Genomic DNA, 20590 nt, shown 5'->3' with positions numbered 1-20590 from the left:
TTGCTTTATGTGTGTGTGTGTGTGTGTGTGTGTGTGTGGGTGGGTGGGTGCTGTGTTGTATGGTTCGGATGTATGAGGGTCGTTGCTTTATATATAAAGCGGGGCGGAAGCCTTTTCGATAAAGTGGTTTTGGTGGAATTGATTTGGAGCCCAGTGACGGTCGCGAAGTTGTCAAGAATCTGCTTCAGGTGTATAGCTGACTTGGAGCTAGCTTTAACCATGACTAGTGGTTGGGGCGCCACCCGATGGCGCCGCCTGAGGGAAAGTTTGTGCGGTGCTAGGTAGGGTGGCGCCCTTTCCATGGAATTTTAGCTCTGAGTGATAACATGCATGCATGCACAACTGATGCATTACATACAATTCTCCTTTTCATTAAAAAGTGAACCAAATTCAGCAAATAAATAGGCAATTCTTCAAACATTCTGTTGGCAACCATTCAACATAATTCCATAAACAACAAATAGTTTACTTTACTAACAATCCTGGCATGATGGTGCACTGCCTGGCATGTTGGTGCCCATTTAGCTGACTTGTTTGGTCTCGAAGAGGCTTAGTGCACATGTATATATGTATTGCAACAGAGAAATTATAAGTTCAGAACAACTTAAACTGGTTGTAGAGATAATGCGGACCACCCATTATAGTTTTTTCTTGCATATGTTTGTATTTATAGCACAAGAAAGAAGACATACAGAGATACAGCCTGATGGCATGGAAAATGCATTACAGATAACTCTTATTACTGTCACCGCGCTACACTGTTCCGATGCTCGCCTTCCTCATTGCCTACTCGAGCAGCTGCTCGTCGGCGCCATCATTGACTCGCCATTGGAGTAGTCCTCAATGTAGACCATGTCCCTCTCGTGGGTGTCACAGAAGTAGTGGTTGTCCATGTAGACGCAGACCTTGGCAATGACTGACGCTGCACTCCATAGAAAATTTGGCAGGTCTACATACCTCAAACGGGATAAAATAATGAGCTTCTTCTATCAAAGGTCAGACCATGCAACAAATATGAAATAACAGGGCATGCCATCCATGCTACTCCAGATTATGTATGCTTACAAGCAAGAGGTTCATGTTCTCAAAATCGATCCAATTCAGCTATTTTCAGGAGTTAATATATCTCATAGTCATGGATGAAATAATGTTGATAGCAAATTACTCTTATTGACTACTGATGATGTTGTACTATGGGTATTTAATGGTAATCAGTTACCAATGCAAAAGGGCTGTAGCTTCCATGTCTTCTCCAGTCTCCTCTGAAGGTAACTTCTTTAGAAGAGGAGCAAAGCCACGAAAAAGGCCGAAAATTCGCCAGCTTTGGCATCACCTTGCAGTAGCACATAAGCTATTTTTGTACTGAGACCTACCAGTCAAGTTCAGCAGAGAAAAATTAACAAGGAAATGTTGTTATAAACTGGACCAAATTTCTCAAAGGTCTTTACCTAGTAATTCATTGGAGTTGATATCTTCAACTGTATATTGTTAGGTATCTTCTTGGCATTATTACAAACTCTGGATGATACTACAAATGGGAGGTATGCTTTAAATTCACTAAGATTAGAACTTTCTCCATCAAGGAGAAGAAAGCAACCCCTAAAAAGTGAAGGAATGTCAGAGCATAACAAAGGTTGTCACTGATTACATCAAATATACCAAAATATAGAAATTTAAATTGTGATGCTAGAAAACAGGCAACATTAGACAACTGAAATCCATATTAATCATAAAAACCAGTAGCATTTATTCTTACAAAGTTGGATTATGAAAACCCAACATTACAGAAATGAGATAACACATTAAGATGTACTCTCATTTCAATAATCAACTAGCACAGTCACATAGTAATATAGTAAGGAGTTCACAGGGACATAGTTCATGCAATCAAGTGGTCATGCCTAGATGGATAAGCAGGCATAAATTATTGCACTAACAACGGTCCTGGTTTCCCCAGTGCACATGCATCCTGAATCTTAAAAGGGCAATTCCCAAAAAATTGAATCTACATCGTGAAACAGAAATATCTCATGAAACAATATCTTCATATACTTTGTTTAGATCCAATAGATCAATATCTGATTCTGTCAGATTTTGAATTAATTTCCTCGTGAAACATAAACATTCTTGTACCTTTTGCCAATCTTACTTTGCTAGGAAAGAATAATCGAATCCATTTGGGCTATTGCTAGAACAATATATTTGTTTGTTTGCCTAGAGTCAGAACATAAAATTAAATTGTGATTTGCATTCTTTTTTTCATAAGATGAATGTTTATTCACAGAAGGTTCAAGTGGATTTAATTTGGAAATTGATCTAGATTTTTTTTCTCTGTTGGAACCAGGGAACTCCTGCTCCATTTTACTAATCAGGACAATAAGAATAAAAGACAGAGCACCATGCGACGATCGATCATTGAGCAACCATCAGTGTAGAGCAGAGTTGGGTAAGTATTGAGACCCTTAGATAATCAAAGATTCAGTACATGAATTTAGTCACACAGGAGAAAAATTAATCAATGTGAGGGGCTTGTGAGAGCAAGTGAGCAAGAACATACCATTGTGAGCTCTTCTCCATCACTGCTTTTCTAGCATTTCCGGCTTCCACCGCAATAGAGGAGGCGAACATCACGGACCATAAGATACGTCAGTTTCATATGGTCCTAAACCATTAATCCTCTGCTGCATAATGTGTTTCTTCTTGTGACCCTTTTGCGACAATAAATAAGTAGAAGCTGCGCCTTCATCCTCCTCATAGCCATTGTCCTGAGCTCACTTCGAAATAAAATATAGAAGGCTAAAACATTAGTAAGAGCATGAGATACATGCAAATACGATAGGAAGAAATTGAGGTAGTATTGATAAATAATACATACAACAGATATCTCATAATCTTAACTGAGTGCAGTGTTACCAATTTTCTGCAGTTATTAACTTTGTTAAATATATTTCCACAAATAAAGTGTTGAATAAAAAAATTAAACTCTGGGGCTGGGTGATGTCTAAAAAATAAATACGGCTACAAAACTCCTCTTAGCATCCAGGCAGTATAGAACTTCAAAACCTGAACTGAATATAACCAGATAATGAGACAGAAATTCGCAGAGTTTTCTCATATAGTTATGGAAGCTATTGAAGGCCTCCACGACCAGTAATTTCGACCATGCAAGCAAACCCTTAAATGCCTGTTTTTGCTAATTGCTTAAGTATATGTGTCTGTCCATTGTGTGGATCAATACAGTACTCCAGTAAAAGTAAAACAAGACGGAATATACAAATTATGTTCTTCATGTTGCTTACACTAATCAATGCCAACTTCAGTTCCATGGGATGACTCTCAATGCCAAGTTCAATACTCTCATGGAATTGAAGTCAGAGTATACAATATTGTCCAAAGGATGTCCAAAATGCTTGTTTCAGTTCCATGACATATAACACAAATGATACAAGTCCAACAGGGCTTGAGAGAAAATACAGTAATCAAACATAGAAATGCACAGCCTAGAAATATGTAGAAGCATTCATCAAATAAGTAGTATGAAAGTTTGCACTATATCATGATATCACCGAAATCCTATGAAGCAGTACCAGAGTTAATCCTATGAAGTACCAAAGTTTTTCTTATGGACTTCTAGTGAAGCACTTTATTCTAAAATCCCAATACAACAACTCTTTATAATAAAATTCTTTTGTCAGATAAGCAAGCTCCCCTTTATGCTAACTACAGGGTATCAGTAAATCAGTACAATCACACTGGTGGAAATAAAGAATAGAGGACTTGACTCATATCCAATGCAAAAGAAGAATGTTTGGATAACAGCCAGGCCGTATTTGGCCTTCCAAATCAGCCCATCCCACATCTGATAGAAGGGAATCAAGCGACAGTGAGCACATGAAAAAAAGTTTTTAAGATCTCGAACATAACCTCCTGTGAGCGTCATGACGGACGAGAACAGAGTGAGGCCGCTGGACACCGAAATAGCAGCGGCGCAACCACTGCGGGTGGCGGCTATTGGTAATAGACCACGAGGAACGGCGCCACCGCTCGTGGCGTCTGCAGCTTTCGCCGCGTCTAGCTCTGCACATACTGACACAATGCATCAGAAGAGACAAACGAAACCATAAGATCTAAAATACTATCAATAGAGCGCCAATATGCAGAAACATCCAAATCACCTTGTAAACATCCTCTTTACTAAGTATAATATTTGAGTTTTGAATTGCTTCATCGTCACTACTGGCATCACTATCATCCTCTTGCTCAACATTTTCATACCCAATGAGCAATGAAATATCAGCTGTCATAAGCCTGCATGTAGAATACACTTGTTTAGATGGGAAGCAACCAACAGCAGACACCTACATTTCCTTACAAAAATCCACCTCGAAGAAGGATGGAAACAAATATCGCATATAGCATTTGATGTGCGGTCATCAAACCAGACCCTTCGACGGTGAAGATCACATAGGATAGTAAAAGCCCTCTTAGTTTGCTCTCGACTCTTCCTCGCCCTGAGAAACAGGACATAATCAGATAAGGTGGGAAACGGTCTCAAGTGTATTCTTACCAGCTACAATGTTAAGCGCAATAATTCTTATCAAACCAAGTGTAAGATGTTGCAAACCTGCACTAATTTAAAAAGGATGCCTTGCAGTTTGCGATTCTTGGCTTCATTCTTGTGCTTCTGATTCATCCTTCTGATGTTGTAGATTGCTGTCCCCCTTTTGGATATAAAAGAAGACTTATAATGTGGTAATCATACTGAGATATTTACATGGGGGTGGGGAATCAGAACCATAAAGAAACACTCTAAAATTGTGCTCCTCTTGGATAGACACATTTGATGCACTTACGGATCCAAATCGAATATAGTCATGATGGTATGACCTGGTCTACAAAAGAATCAAAGACTTGATATTAGTTATCATCAGCAGTCACCATTAATTAGCTTACACAAATAAATGAGCATATGTAAAAATCATTTACTTCATCAATCCTAGATGCAAAATAGATATAAAGATCTGTTTACCTTCTGAATCTATCAGGACCTGACCATCCTATGGACTACAGATCCTGATCCAAACTGTAATTTTCTTCCTGGAGGAGGCTGCCCACCAATTGTTTTGATGTTACTTTGTAGCTAAATTTAGTGCAACTTCAATCAGCTCCTGAAGTTGGCCTCGTTCCTAGATTGCAGAACTGTGATGATAAAACAAAGTGTCAATCATCTCTTATCAGACGTAGAGAGACGTACAGAAACCAGCGACAAGGGGAAGTAAGACATTGCCACAGAAGTAGAGTAGAAAAGTGCTCCTACCGGATTTCACCGATGCAGTATGGCAAGGCCGCATCGCGCCGCCGCCCCCGTGCGGCAGATCCAACCACCGACGCCTTCTCCGCCAGCTCTGTGCCACTGTCGGCGCTCGCGTGGCTTGGAGATGGAGACGAGGAAGACCCGCTGCGAGCTGCTCCTCTCGGACGTGATGGTGGCCGCGGCAGCCGCGCCGGCGATGGGTTTCAGATGGAGACGAAGTCGTTGCTGAGCCCGCCAGCGAGGAGGGGGTCATGCTTGTGACGGCGGTACCCGCTTTCTAGCCTGAGGCGGCCGTGGGGATAGGCTGGAGGAGAAGGTATGGTGGAGGTGGGTTTGGCGGCGCCGGCGGAACCCTAGCCGTCGGTCGGGTGGAGATAAATAGATGCGAGAGAGAGAGAGAGAAAGCTACGTGGGATTGAACTGCTTTTGTCTCTCTTGTCCCCACCCGACGCGTTTTCTCTCCCTCTCTCGCACATCCAATTGGCTAGCACAAAGCTCTCTCGCCATTGGCTGTCATGCCCAGTACGGGGTGATGACGTGGACATGCCGAGGGATCGCTCGATCTCTCTTCGTCTCCTAGCGATCCAACGTGGCATAGCCCAGATAGCTCCTTCGGTGCACATCTTGGCCCTGTTTGATAGCAAAGTATTTTCTAAGTATTTTAAGAATATTACAGTCTTTAAGATTACCACGGTTTTATTTACAATAAGCTGTTTGGTTCCCCTTAACAACTGTGCTTTTATCTCTACTCCTAATGGACGACTTGGTGAATAGTCTGCGCGGTTTATTTTTGCTGGTTTTTTTCGTTATCCTCCCACCTCCGTTTTATTTTCTCATCCTCCCACCTCCGTTAACTCGCTATCCTTCTGCAAAAAAAACCGGTGCCAAAAAAAACCCAACAATCGCTCCTCCTCATGTTGATTTTTTTACCCTTACAATAAAAACTTTCCTAACCTTTTCAAAGTTTTCTAACTAGACACGTTATAAACGGGCAGGAATTGATAGTACGTTACCAATCAATCGTAACGTAGATGGAAACAAATCGAACGAATCGTAACAATAATTAGGCCGACTATTTTTACATACCAAAAGATCTCCATACCAAACATAGGTACGTCAATTCGCTTCCTTCCCTTCCCTTCGTCCCTCAGTCCCACGCTCGTGGCGCTGAAGTGGCGGCGAAAGGCGATGGCGGCGAGGACACGACCGCACCTCGGGCCTGCCGTCTGCCAAGATATGGGTGAGTTCTCGTGCTGCCCACCCTAAACCCTCACGTCCTACAAATTCCTCAACCCCTACCGTCTCGATCCCGTCCACACTCTGATCCGGAAGACGATGCACCTCCGGCCAATCGACAATGGAGGTTCGGGATCCTTCCTCTCAGCACCGGCTCCTAGAAGAATCAGTGGCGCGCCACGCCGATCGAACCCCGTGGAGATCACTAGCCAAGATTGCTATTCTGAAGTTTTTTGTAAACAAAGTGAAGAGTGGGACATGATCTGCACTTGTGCTAATATAACATATACTTGTGCAGGTGCAGGTTTTGTTTTAAAAATCCAATTTGTTTATCCTTTTGTTGCTGATATTCATGGATTGAAGGGACTGTGTGACAAGGTGAAAGAGCTAATAGTTGTAGTTTTACACCAATGCAATTTGTTTTGTTTCAGTATTGGACATGGCGTGTGAAGGACACTTGTATTGTTGTTGCTTGATCCTATCCACACCCGCCTCAGCTTCTTACGATCCGATCGGAGTTATGTTCTCAAATCCTTACTCGTGTTTCATCTTCTTTTGGTTTTCTTAGGTCCCTGGCAGCAGCGGCATCCATGCATGGTTATGAGCTATATCACTTCGATAGCTACAAGTTGCGGAAGGCACTTCGATAGCTACAAGTTGCGGAGGTTCGGGATCCTTCCTCTCAGCACCCACTACTGGAAGAATGAGCAGCGCGCCATGCCGATCAAACCCGGTTGAGATCACTCGCCAAGATTGTTATTCTAAACATTTGTGTAAACAAAGTGAAGAGTGGGACAGGATCTGCACTTGTGTTAATATAACATATACTTGTGTAGGTGCAGGTTTTGTTTTAAAAATCCAATATGTTGATCCTTTTGTCGCTGAAAATTGTTGCAGGTGCAGGTGTTGCTTGATCCTATCCACCCGTCTCAGCTTCTGAGGATCCGATCGGAGTTAAGTTCTCAGACCCTTATTCGTGTTTCATCTTCTTTTGGTTTTCTTAGGTCCGTGGTAGCAGCGGCATCCATGGTCGTGGGGCTGGAGTTTTTCTTTGCTCCCATCTTTGTTGCCCTGGCCTTACCACCCCCACACCTATCATTCTCATTTTGCTTACTGCTTGTTTTGGGAAGATCAGGTTACATCTACATCTCGTTCTACTTCTATACTTGTTTACCTGATTACTTGATACATAATTTCACATGGGTAAACTTATAATATTTAGTCCGGTTTAGATGATGAAATCAGCTGGAGTATAGACGGGGCTTATACAGATTTTTTAGGAGAAGACTACCCCAATTATGGCATTGGTCATAATTAATCTGGTGTTCTTCAGCTGAGTGACATTATTTCATTTCGGGAAGCACCAGCTGGAATCAGACGCCTATTTTTTAATGTTTGCTGCTTATTCCTTCTGGTATAATCAATGTTTTCTAATTGCACAGAAGTTTTATGTGATAACCTTCCAGAATAGAGTGCCATGCAAAGATGACTTTTTTTGACTTCTCAAGGAGAATACGCAGATTAACTTTCCATGAGTAGTCTTCTATTGTTAACTAAAATTATTTAATTCTCATGCACATGGATAATATTAGAACTTCGAAGTGATCAAATTATATGCTTTCGTATGCAAGATTGTAAACTAACCATTGCATACACATCTTAGCTCCAGATTTTCAGTTTGTGCTTGTCTAATGAAAAATTAATTCCCTTTGGATTTGGGAGCAGTATATGCCGAGTTTCTGTACGTGCCAGAGTCAATGTTTCCTTTAAGGCGAGTTTAAAAGTTCAATTTTAGGGATTAGCTTTTCGGTGACAGTTCTCTGTTTTATACTCCGAACTGCGTCGATATATTGGTCTGAATCTTTTGTTAACCGGCTTTACTTTCGGAATCGGCTCTGATAGGAATTCTCATCTTGACCAAGTTTAGCAACATAGTTCTTGAAATTTGATTACATAAAATTATATGAGAAATCTTCATGAAAGAATACATCTTCAGTCATTTGACATACAAGGCCCAATCATTATATAATTATTTCTGGGGTTTTAATACTCGGTTTTACTTTTGGATATATCCATTTGCTAAAACGACACATAGAGTCTTGTTGGGATTATATATTAAGTGCTAATACATGTGCACCGTTATTGTTTCTATTGCTAATGTACTGATTTTATCAAGTGTAACATGAGGCTCACTGGACTGCGTTGCCGGATGTGGCATCACTTTTCATGCTCTGGCCCAGTTTTGCATTGGCTTTCTTGCTATCTTGGTATATGGAAGCGATGGAAACAAGGGGCAACAAAATAAGGAACTAAAAATATTAAAGGAATGCCCTGGAAACTTATCTTGCATGAAAATCTCGTTTCAAATTTTACCACACCATGTACAAACTTATCTTGCATGGACCCTCTTGTTTTGCTTATTCTAGATGTATGTCTTTTTCCATTTTATGCATGTTGCATATAATAATATATTTAAATTATATAATAATATATAGTTTTTGATAGATGTAGCAGTAACACATATGAACAATATGAGGTTGATGCATAAAGTGGTTTGTCATGGGTGTGTTGATCGTAATACTATACATAAATATATCGAGTTATGACATTATTTATCTTTTCACATCAGATTTTGTATTATGTGCCAATGTATCGTCATTTTAAATATTTTGTATGAGGATACGAAACACTTTCGATGAAAATTAATTAGTTTTCATATTGTTTCATGAAGATTTCTCATATAATTTGGGAGCAGTATATGCCGAGTTTCTGTACGTGCCAGAGTCAATGTTTCCTTTAAGGCGAGTTTAAAAGTTCAATTTTAGGGATTAGCTTTTCGGTGACAGTTCTCTGTTTTGTACTCCGAACTGCGTCGATATATTGGTCTGAATCTTTTGTTAACCGGCTTTACTTTCGGAATCGGCTCTGATAGGAATTCTCATCTTGACCAAGTTTAGCAACATAGCTCTTGCAATTTGATTACATAAAATTATATGAGAAATCTTCATGAAAGAATACATCTTCAGTCATTTGACATACAAGGCCCAATCATTATATAATTATTTCTGGGGTTTTAATACTCGGTTTTACTTTTGGATATATCCATTTGCTCAAACGACACATAAAGTGAGAAATATTTTAAGCTGGACAAATGTGCATTGCATCTTCTACAACAACCGATCCTCTTGTTGGGATTATATATTAAGTGCTAATACATGTGCACCGTTATTGTTTCTATTGCTAATGTACTGATTTTATCAAGTGTAACATGAGGCTCACTGGACTGCGTTGCCGGATGTGGCATCACTTTTCATGCTCTGGCCCAGTTTTGCATTGGCTTTCTTGCTACCTTGGTATTTGGAAGCGATGGAAACAAGGGGCAACAAAATAAGGAACTAAAAATATTAAAGGAATGCCCTGGAAACTTATCTTGCATGAAAATCTCGTTTCAAATTTTACCACACCATGTACAAACTTATTTTGCATGGACCCTCTTGTTTTGCTTATTCTAGATGTATGTCTTTTTCCATTTTATGCATGTTGCATATAATAATATATTTAAATTATATAATAATATATAGTTTTTGATAGATGTAGCAGTAACACATATGAACAATATGAGGTTGATGCATAAAGTGGTTTGTCATGGGTGTGTTGATCGTAATACTATACATAAATATATCAAGCATCGACATTTAGCACTAGATGCCCAGCTAGGGCTGAAGTCAAGACCTTTCCTGCAGCACACGCGTAGTTTAGGGCGAGTGCCATGATCTCGGGAACTGTTCTCTCTAGCGTTTGCACCTTCTCTCCTTTGACAAACTCTCTCCATTGCCACCACAAATACCAACATGTTATAACTATTAATTCCGGTAGTTCGACCTGGCCCATATATGGTTTCTCATGAGCACCATCGCAAAAGTAGGAAATCAATAACAACCGCACCTGATCGATCCACCTCAGCAGCCAACTGGATCTATGTGCTTATTCCAAGAGCCTCCCAAATCCAACTTGACGGACCCACTCCATTGAAGAAAGTTACCTAATTCTAATGTTGAGTTCCTGGAGAATCTACTTGACGGTTCGGAGTCGAAGACAAACGTGCTACCACAATCTCTAGCATGCCCACGGATCAACGTGAATTAGTTGTTAGGCTCTACAACAACATCATGTCTATCAATGATGCCGTGTGTTTAGAGTAAGTATCATTTACAAGTATGTAATGTGCCAGTATACATTATTATGATTCTTACCATCCATTTTTCAGGAAGGAATGGGTGCGAAGCTCGACACCTCATGCAATGGGTTTATGTCCCAAAAAACTTCTGGGCATACTTAACATGGAGCAAGCTATGGATAAAGCATCACCGTGCGTATACTAGCATGTGACGAGGGATTATTGTTCATAGACCCTCCCGTACACGTCATGGATCTATAATTTTGTATGAGTTATCATAATTAGGCATTCAAAATCATTAGTATCAACATGTTTCTAAATTGTTTTTCTTAGTCTGCCCATGTTGTTAGATTCAACACGAGATCAATAGTTCTGCGTGAACCCTTTGATTTTTGGCATGTGATAGACAACAACATCTTATCGTGCAACTTCATAAGTAAGATCTTTTGTCCATTGTTGTCATGGTTTATTGTTTCTAATAGCTACCACTTGTAGATTCATATTTGAAATGCATTCATAGTCGCCAGAGGTCAAAACTCTAAGACATTTAGTGGAATTTTTACAAAGATTTGCGAGGGAATCCAATGTCACACTCGAAATAAAGCAACCCGGCTAGAATTCCGATATATCTAGATGACAACGGTTATTTCCACCTGGTATTCCAACAAGCACGGACTGGTAAATTTATACATCTCATTATCATAACATTCAAAATACAAGTATTTATTTTTGGTATCACTGCATTCACGATTAATATTAATTTAGGAAATTGTAGGGATGTGTCTGGTTATTTTGCCTTTTATTTTATACTCTGGTGGAACGGTAAATGATTGGTTTATCCGGGTTGCATTGTGAGTATTCTCCGTTACACATTTTAAGACATTCGATGTGAAGTATTCGTGCTAACTATATATTGCTTCTGCAGGATGGGTATGAGTTAAGAAAGAAGTTTTTATTATACTTTTGCAAATATCATGTGAATGAAACTAAATGTAACATTCCTGATATTGTGCAAGAATTTCTTAAGTGCATCAAGTAGATCTTAATTTGTAACAAACTTTTAGTTGGATCATCACTCTATTATACATTGTCAATTTGTCTTTTTTATTAATTTGCATTGCAAGTGTAGTGGACTTTAAGTATTACAAGATGTTGCATGTGCTTTTTTTCTTTACATGTGAAATTTAACATGTATTATGTTTATATAACTCCATTAAAATATTTCAATAGCCCGTAGCAACGCACGGGCATTCTACTAGTAATATTATAGTATTGGACAAACTGCAGTTTTTTCTCTGCATAAAAAAAGAACCCCAAACCTCTTTTTTTAAAACAGAGCTGCTGAGTGCTTAAACACAACGGCTAAACAGCAAAATTTACAGCGTTATGCGGCAACAACCAAACAGGTTCTATGTATTATGAATACTGCAAAATACTCTGTTTTGATAAAACTATGGTATCTCACACCTATAAACAAAATTACTGTAGTTTTTGATACTTTGGTTTATATAATACTTTGCTATCAAACACAGCTATTGTTTTGGATGAGAGTATCGTCTGCATATTGTAAGACATGACATGGAAGGGTGCAGGAACAGGCCATCTCTACTGATATGGGAGTCGTTTGCTTGGCTGACTACTGATATGAGAGTCGTTCCCTTGGGTGGTTATGATGCAGACATATTTGTTGTCTCGTTGGGGCCATATGGTTTTTCATTTGGCAAGCTAAAGTGGGTATCGTTTCCTTGGATGGTTATGATGCAATATTAGGGACATATTGGCTGTCTTGTTGGGGCCCTATGGTTTTCCATTGGCAAGATTAGTGGATATAGTTTCAGGACAAAGATAAAATTGTAACTCTCCAAGGACTATAAACTACACCAGTCGCACAGCTCCGCGAGTTGTCCTTAGAGCATCTCCAACAGCTACGCTAAACAAGCGCCGCGCCGCAAAATTGCCCATTTTTGCACGCGCGCAAATCGGTAGAGTGGCTCCAGCGGGCGCGCAAAAACCGAGCGCGCGACATATCTAGTTCAGCGCACGGGCCGAAACTCCATCGTGCGCCGCTTATTTGCTGCGCCCGCTTCAGCACCCGGCGACCGTTCTGGCGCTTCCTCGGCCTATCCCCGCGCCGCGGCGGCTTCCTCCGCCCCCTTTAGTCACCGCCGCCCCTCACGCACGGGCTTCCTCCGACGAACAGCGCCCGGGCGCTCGCTGACGCTCGGCGCCCGCAAGGTGTTTGACAAAACGCCTGTAAGGTATGTATTGCTCAAACTTCATGAATTTGGTGCATGTTGATTGTAGTTTTTATAGCATAGTATTGAACATTGTAGATAAGTTCGTCGTATGATTCTTCCGAAGAAGAATTTGATATGGAAGAGGAGGAGGATCTTGCAATGATCCTAGCTATGCACATCAATAAAAAAACCGAAGCACGGTGGTTCGGTTATGGGTTGGCAGAAAATTTAGAGGGATAGGATCGATGCCCACAACAGATTGTTGAGGCATTATTTTGCGGAGAATCCCAGATACCCCAAGTCGTATTTTCATCGTCGGTTTAGGATAAGCACCAAGTTGTTCAGGCGCATTGCAGAGAAACTAGCGAGCCATGACTAGTTTTTTCAACAAAGGAGGAATGCGGCTGGAGACCTCGGACATAGCACCTTTCACAAGGTGACAGCCGCTTGCGTATGTTGGCATACGGTATCCCAGCTGATCTAGTTGATGATCACTTGGCTATGGGTGAGAGCCAAGCCATCATGTGTGTCAAGCGCTTCGCAGTCGGAATTGTGCAAGTGTTTGGCCATGAGTATTTGAGATATCCCAATGCTGAAGACGCCGCAAGGCTATTGGAGATGAACAAAGCTCGTGGCTTCCCCGGTATGCTTGGCTCAATAGATTGCATGCATTGGAGTTGGAAGAATTGTCCAAAAGAATGGCATGGGCAATTCCACGGTCAAAAAAGGGTTCCACTATAATCCTTGAAGCGGTGGCCAATGAAGAGACTTGGATTTGGCATGCTTTCTTTGGAATGCCTGGATCTTTGAATGACATCAACGTTGTCAACCGGTCACCACTGATGAATAAGATTGCAAATGGTGATTTGCCACCGGTGCAGTTTGTAGCAAATGGCCGTGCATACAACTATGGCTACTATCTTGCGGATGGCATCTACCCAAAGTGGCAAACATTTGTGAAGCCGTTGAAAAAACCGGAAGGTAAGAAAAATCTTGATTTCCACAATGCTCAGGCGGCGGCTAGAAAAGATGTGGAGAGAGTTTTTGGGATTTTGCAAGCCCAATTTGCTATTGTGAGAGGACCGGCTAGATCTTGGGATCAAAAGATACTTTGGTACATCATGCACGCTTGTGTGATCATGCACAATATGATCATCGAGAATGAGCGTGGCCAAGATGTAGACTACTCTCAGTATGAGCTCTTGGGACATCCCGTGCGAGTGCGACGGAGGGCTGAAAGGGTGGCCCGTTTTGTTGCCTCCTATCATGCCATCCGACATCCCGCGGCGCATGATGATCTTCAGAAGGATCTCATTGAGGAGTGGTGGTCTTGGAATGGGCGACAAAGAGTATCATGATTTGTGCGTTTGATGTTGTATTCTTGAACTATTTGTTGTATTGAACGATAAACTATTTGTTTGAGTTGTAATAGTAAAATTGAACTATTTATTTTGTTGATTTATTTTATTTGTGTTTGATCTTTTTGCTTGTGTTTGGAATGCAAAAAGTTGTTTGTGCGAGTGTCGCGTGCTCCATTTTGCACGCTGCTGGAACTGCGCGCACGAGCTGCATTTTAGCGCGGTTGCTGGAGCCAGCGCTGCTCGCCGCGCCAAATCAGACGATAGACGCGCATCAAAGTAGTTTTTTAGGGCGCGATGCGTTGGGGGCTGTTGGAGATGCTTTTAGACCATTAAACATATAAACCTTACCCGCATAACTAGAGGCATCGAGCGCGCGCGACGTTTTTAACCGCACCATCGAGTTACTGGTGTAGCGACAATGTATTTTTTGGCTGCTGGCGTCTGGTCGGCCGTTCATCTTTTTTTCGTTCGTGATTGCTTCGACAGTCGATGGTGGGTGGACCTGGTTACCTGTTCCATCGAAAAAACGAGAGGTGTTTCGCCTCGTTTCGATGCGATTAGATTACCGAAGGAGATGAAAATATCTCCCCTCGTCCCTTCACGCCTCGATTCCTTCTACTCCCCCATGACCCCCGCAGCCGCCTCCTCTCCTGCTGCCCCGCCGCGCCACCGCAGCCGCCTCCTCTCATCTCCACCTCCTCTCCTGCTGCCCCCGCCGCGCCACCGTAGCCGCCTCCTCTCATCTCCGCCTCTCCTGCTGCCCCCGCCGTGCCAGGGCCTCGCCTCGCCCTCACCGTGCACCAGCGACCTCCCAGCCATTGTTCTCCGCCTCGTCGCCCTCGCCACCTTGAGCTCGAGCCGAGGAACAGCCCGTGTTACGTGGTGGCTAGATGCGGCCGCCCCGTGCTCAGGCGCGGTGCTGGTGAATGCGAGCAGCAGCAGCCGCAGAAGGAAGTGGTGGTCCGTGCCGTCGCCGTCGCCATCGTTCTCCGGCAGAAGGTCAAGCCAAAGATGAATCAACAACGCTACAGCGGAAACGACCATAGGTCCTGAGCCGAGGTAACCATCTCACCCCTTCCTCCATTCTCATTCTTTTGATTTAATCCCCAAAAATCTCATATTTGTTTGTTCTATGCCTACAAGGTGTTCGATAAAGGAGAAATGGCGGATCTATCACTTCTCTCCTCGCCGGTCAGAAGGAGAAGCGAGACGGGAGCTGAGGAGAGCCAGAGTCGGGGTCAAGAAGCAGCAGGGACCGGGCTCCCGCTGCAGTTGAGTGGAGCTGCAGGGAGAGGAAGGAAGCACCAGAATTGTTAATTTGCTTCTGCACTCACCAGGGATGTACATCTCTGGTTCCAGAGGCCGGGTCACCCCTTTCATCTGAAGCTTGTTCTGGAGCAAGAGCTGCAACAGAAGATGGGGTGAATTAACACATGTTTCTTTCTGATGGAGGTGCAGGATGTGTGTGTATGTGATGTGTTCTGCTTGGAGTGCAGTAGTACCAAGGCTCCCATCGCTGCCAGTACCCCGACGGTGAGGGCCATGGCGGTGGTCGACCTGCTGTTCTGAATCTTTCAGAACTCCAGCTGCGTCGCTTGGTGCTTCTCGGTGGGTCGCCCGTCGGGGTACTCCACCTCGACTTCATGGTGGAGCAGTACCATATCCTGAATCGTGGGAGCAAAGCAAACATTTAGCTCATCATGGTCCAAGTAAGCCAGATTCTTTTAATTTATTCTACAAGCCTATTTATGATTGAGATACGGTGTTGGAAAGCAATGTGAGATGTAGAAGTACAGGTTGGTCATTAAACTGTCAATCTACTACAACATTAATAAGTCTCTACGCGTGAAATTTGGTGCTGCCAGATTCTCAGTTGATTATGTCAAAAATGATAAATGAAACTATTAGTCTTGAGATCTTTGCCTCTTAACATTCTGTGATTCTCTTCTCTGATAAGAAAACAGAGGTCACAGTGGCAGGAAAAAACAGAGTAGTGCTTCTGTTATATTGTTTGTACAAGAACAATTTCTATAGCTATATGCAATACATGAGATATAATGACGATGAAAGATAATAAGTCTCACCTGCTCATTGTGGCCATAGGCCATTCTCTGTTCGGAGGACAAGAAGCAGCAGGAACTGGGCTCCCGCTGCAGTGGATTGGAGCTGCAGGGAGAGGAAGGAAGCCAGTGACAGAAGAAAGGAAGATGTCGGCTATGGTTCATCATGGAGAACACAGCTGCTCGCCCTCCTCCGCCTCTTCTTCCCTAACCATGGATTCGTGGTACGTCTCCAGTATCTACTAAGTTGCTCCTAGCAATTTGGACCTTGAACTTGTGAAAAACAAGTGCTCCAGGCTATTATTTTGACAGTTCGCAGTTCATTTTTTCTGCGAACTCGTGATGATTTCTTAAAGGACTTGCTGATATTGGTGTGTTTACATATTAACTAGCTGAAGAAGGAATGCAGATGGAAAGAATACGAGATGCATAAACTCCTGGGTTTAAATCAGAAGCAGAAAATTGTTAGTTTTCTCATTTGTTTCTTTTCTTGTTGCTTCCAATTAACTTGGTAGTTAAGATAGCCTACTCCATGTAGGTTTTAGAGCGAAAAATTGGAGTATGACCACTTTCGTATCAAGGTAAACCACATGGTTTCCAAAAAAAATTATTTGTTTCTCGAGAAGTGCAAGATCCTAGGTGATCATTCGATGTTACTGATAGTTATATATTAATAGTTATATGCTTGGTCATTTGTTCATGACCAGTAAATTTGTCAAAGTGGGCTTTTAGAATTTTCATTTGTTGGGTAAAATTGTCCGTATGACTTTGTGTGCATGATGGTTTAGATGATTTCTTTTTTTTATGCTTTCACAATTCTACTCTCTCCATCTACTTTTGTCTATTATGTTATCATCTTGTGTTTTGTTTTGTCCTTTCAGTACCAAATTATGTAGCTTGCTTATAATCCATGTGCTCATTACCTCCGGTTCCATGTCTTCCTTATTTTTTCAGAGACAATGCCAACGAATTGACGGTCACGGGTACTGAATACTCTCATGTGAGGTAATTTTAACTTCTCAGTTGGATATTAGTCAATATCCTTCAAGTTAGGAATGTTCAGTATCCCCATATCTAATTTATCTTCTTGGTTACCCTTGCTCCACGTTCCTCTGCTCCCCCCTTGCGTGTCGACAATGGAGGCTTTACATCACAGTGCGAGGTAGTGGTGCCTGCAATAGGTGTAGATGACGAGGAAGAGCTGCATCCACTAGGTTTCTTCTCCATGGTCGTTGTGTTCCCAAGCCCATGTGAACTTTTTATCCTTTTTATTTCTTCACTAACACTTCTCCACTTTTCTAGGCCAAGAACCGTCTTCACTTTTCAGGTAGTTGCTGCTACAAATCCAAATAATTGTTTTGTTATCCATGGTGCTTCTCAATGTTCAAAAAAGCAGAAAGCTTAAGCAGAGCAGAAGGCCACAACTCAGAGCAATGGGCGCTTAAGCGTAAGCGCGTTTAAGCTTCTTTAAATTGGCCAGAATCTGACTGTTTCTGAGTAATATGCAACGAAAATAGGAAACTTCTCTCTCTTCTACTGATGCAGTAACACCATCATCATTACTGGCATTATCTCCTTTGTAAATTGGAGTTGTTATTTTTGCTTGGAAGTGAAGTTGTTGCCTTTGTTTCGTTTTAATGCCATGTTAAACCTGATGCACCTTCTAACCCTTGATGTCTTTGTTAGTAAGTGTAAATATAAAATTTGATGTCCATATTTTTTTGCAAATGATGTCTCCTTGGGGGACGGGTGTTTTCTTTTGCCATTTGCCAATTATACTTGCCCCCTTTTGCTACAGAAATGCCGATGATGAATTAAAAAATAAGATGCACTGGATATGGGTCTATACAATACCTAAAGGATGTAATAGTTTTCCATTGGTTCAAAGCGATGTGATTATATTGTGAATTCAGAATTGCTACTCCAATTTTGTTCACCATTCATAGAACAACACTCTGCTGATCTTGCTATTCGCCATTTTCCTCTCCACTATAGTGCTGCCACTCTGTAATGCCTCCAAAAGAAGGCCAATCGCAGGGAGATGCGCCATGGCATGTCCTGACGAGGCAATCAGGTGCTCTCTCTTCTCTTCTTACTTTCTCAAGTAGAGTATGGAATTGCTTTTATTTCGTGGCTTTGAAAATTTGTAGCTTACTACTCAACAATTTTTTATTGCCCTAGCCCATCTCTGAAATTCTGATGCTTATGTCGAAATATCAAACAATTTCTTATTTGTTTGTCAACTCAATCGAGTAATACAGTGAATATTATTTCTTAATCATTCTTGGGTCTAAATGAGAAACCTTCATGCTGTGTTTCCTACATTCCCAATCTGTTTAGCAATCCTTGAGAAAGGCTCGACGGACGAGAAATGATTTTTTTTCCTTGCCATCTACGTGTGCTATCAATTACCGTTGTTCGGTCATTTTACTGTTGCTTCTTTTACCTCTCTGTCGGGCTGCTGGGCCGTCTTTTTTTTCTACATGCGCTGGCAGTTACCGGCCCATGCATGTCTTGCCGCCTACTGATCCTGGTTCTTAGGTCCCGCTTATTGCTTTGGGAAGCCTGATTGTGTTCGTTCAGATTCACGAAATGCCTGTGTGATGGCCTTTGTTTTTGGTAACCAGTCTGGTGTGTTTGTTGCCCTGTGGTTTTAGCCTTTGGTGGCTGCTGCATGCAGGTTAGTTGTAGGGTTCATTTCCTATTTTGTTGGTCTTTGGAACGTGCATGTTAGTTGCATCTCCAAGAAAAGTGTCCCTGTGTTTCAGGGCGTAACTAGGCTGGATCACATGGTTAATTAGCAAAGAGAAAGAAAAGCCTATGCTTACTTTGTTTGTAATCCAGAGAGGGTGCGCCAGTTCTTTGTTCCTCTCAATTGGCGGTTGTTTCATTTTGTCTACAGCAATGGGGTTGCTTCCTCTGCTACGTTCGTGCGGTTGATGTTTGTTCTTCTTCCATCCTCTTCATGATTATTTGTTCTTTCTATGTGAAATATTTGAAAACCAGATACAAATCGTTGCGATATTTATCCTTCACTACTTATAATGCACAAGTATAAAATTGTATTATTGTTATGATGTTCTTCTATCCTAGAATTATTTCCCTTATCTGCCTATCTTGATCATGAAATTAAGTCAATTTCTTCTATTATCTTCATGTGTTTGGGGATAGGATTCTGAAAGCCTATAAAATTATTTTGAAAACTTGCATGATAATTTAATCATATAAGTTGAAATTTAGTAAAACATTATCACTTGACATTTCTGTTCTTATTCCCTTAAATGTTGATCCAAGTGTCATAAATGACACAAGATGCTTAGGTTTTAATGGCATGTCAATGACGTCATGTTATATACATTTTCGAGATGGAATATATTTCAGCAGATTTCTCTATTCGTGCTCCGGGTGGAGATTTCAATGTACTATGCACCTAAATTTTGATTTGACACGCACCAGATATTTCGATGGCCTCAAGCCCTCAACCCTCTGCATCATCCGTCTGCTGTGTGTGCTCTCATCTGGGTTGCCAAGGGATGCCAACTCCTGCCGCGCTCCTGTCCAATATTTTGTTTATGTAAAAAATTCTTACCATCGCCTCACCTATTTGGACAATTAGATGAGCTCCGCAATTTGGTTCTGTATCCTTAAGAGGGAACACATTTTTCCTGAGTTAGTCATGCTACCATAGTAACATAAACTCTTACTCCATAGTTACAATCCCTAAATTGTGGTGCGATGCAATGCTAAGCAAATGGAAGATAACGGTTTGTACTGGCAAAAGTTCAATTACAGTATTTTGCCCCACTAAAAGAGATGGATATTAGCATTGTCCGTGCTGCATTTTGTTTGCATTTTCCTGTTATAGAAATGGGTGCATTTCGTTTACATTTTGCCATGCCGGATTTTAGATACAATGTTGATGCCTACAATTCTTTTTACTGAATTTATGTGGCAGATGAGAACTGATACATTACTGCCCTCAATCCTTGTGCTTGTATGTATATTTAGAAACATGATACTACACTTGATCTTTTCGTAAAATAAAAACTGCTTGCAACAGAGATGATGTCTGTTATTTTAGTCAGCTAACGTTGATGCTACATGGGATGTTTTTTGTATTGAAGGAACTGTGTACATAATGAACCATATATTACTTATCTAGTGATGTATGCTCATTACTAATCTGATGTGTTGTTTTCTTGTGA

General features: G+C 41.4%; 2 long non-coding RNA genes across 12 annotated transcripts; one reads left to right on the top strand and one right to left on the bottom strand.

Annotated features, from left to right (window-relative positions):
• Positions 1-586: 586 nt before the first annotated feature.
• On the bottom strand, positions 587-5702 carry LOC147957802 (uncharacterized). 5 transcript variants are annotated; one of them, XR_015610965.1, is made up of 11 exons: positions 5318-5702; positions 5030-5199; positions 4854-4892; positions 4625-4721; positions 4383-4511; positions 4176-4308; positions 3925-4077; positions 2558-2765; positions 1449-1599; positions 1220-1369; positions 587-949 (listed from the first exon to the last, which is right to left on the bottom strand). It is a non-coding gene; the product is annotated as an uncharacterized LOC147957802 (long non-coding RNA). The 5 variants fall into 5 exon arrangements; XR_015610966.1 differs by having other exon boundaries at positions 2558-4077; positions 4445-4511; XR_015610963.1 differs by having other exon boundaries at positions 2558-4086; positions 5318-5701.
• A 9168-nt stretch (positions 5703-14870) lies between these two features.
• LOC147957801 (uncharacterized) lies at positions 14871-20156 on the top strand. Of its 7 annotated transcripts, XR_015610817.1 has the most exons (10): positions 14871-15384; positions 15469-16034; positions 16429-16609; positions 16778-16849; positions 16924-16966; positions 17340-17390; positions 17528-17613; positions 17688-17832; positions 18381-18459; positions 19842-20156. It is a non-coding gene; the product is annotated as an uncharacterized LOC147957801 (long non-coding RNA). The 7 variants fall into 7 exon arrangements; XR_015610816.1 differs by having other exon boundaries at positions 17528-17832; XR_015610815.1 differs by having other exon boundaries at positions 17340-17599.
• The last annotated feature ends 434 nt before the right edge of the window (positions 20157-20590 follow it).

The sequence above is a fragment of the Triticum urartu genome, chromosome 7A, assembly GCF_056163025.1.
Source record: "Triticum urartu cultivar PI428250 chromosome 7A, HENAU_Tu73, whole genome shotgun sequence".
Taxonomy (NCBI): Eukaryota; Viridiplantae; Streptophyta; class Magnoliopsida; order Poales; family Poaceae; genus Triticum; species Triticum urartu.
The sequence above is the reverse complement of the archived record's forward strand: the minus strand, read 5'-3'. Positions and strand labels throughout refer to the sequence as shown.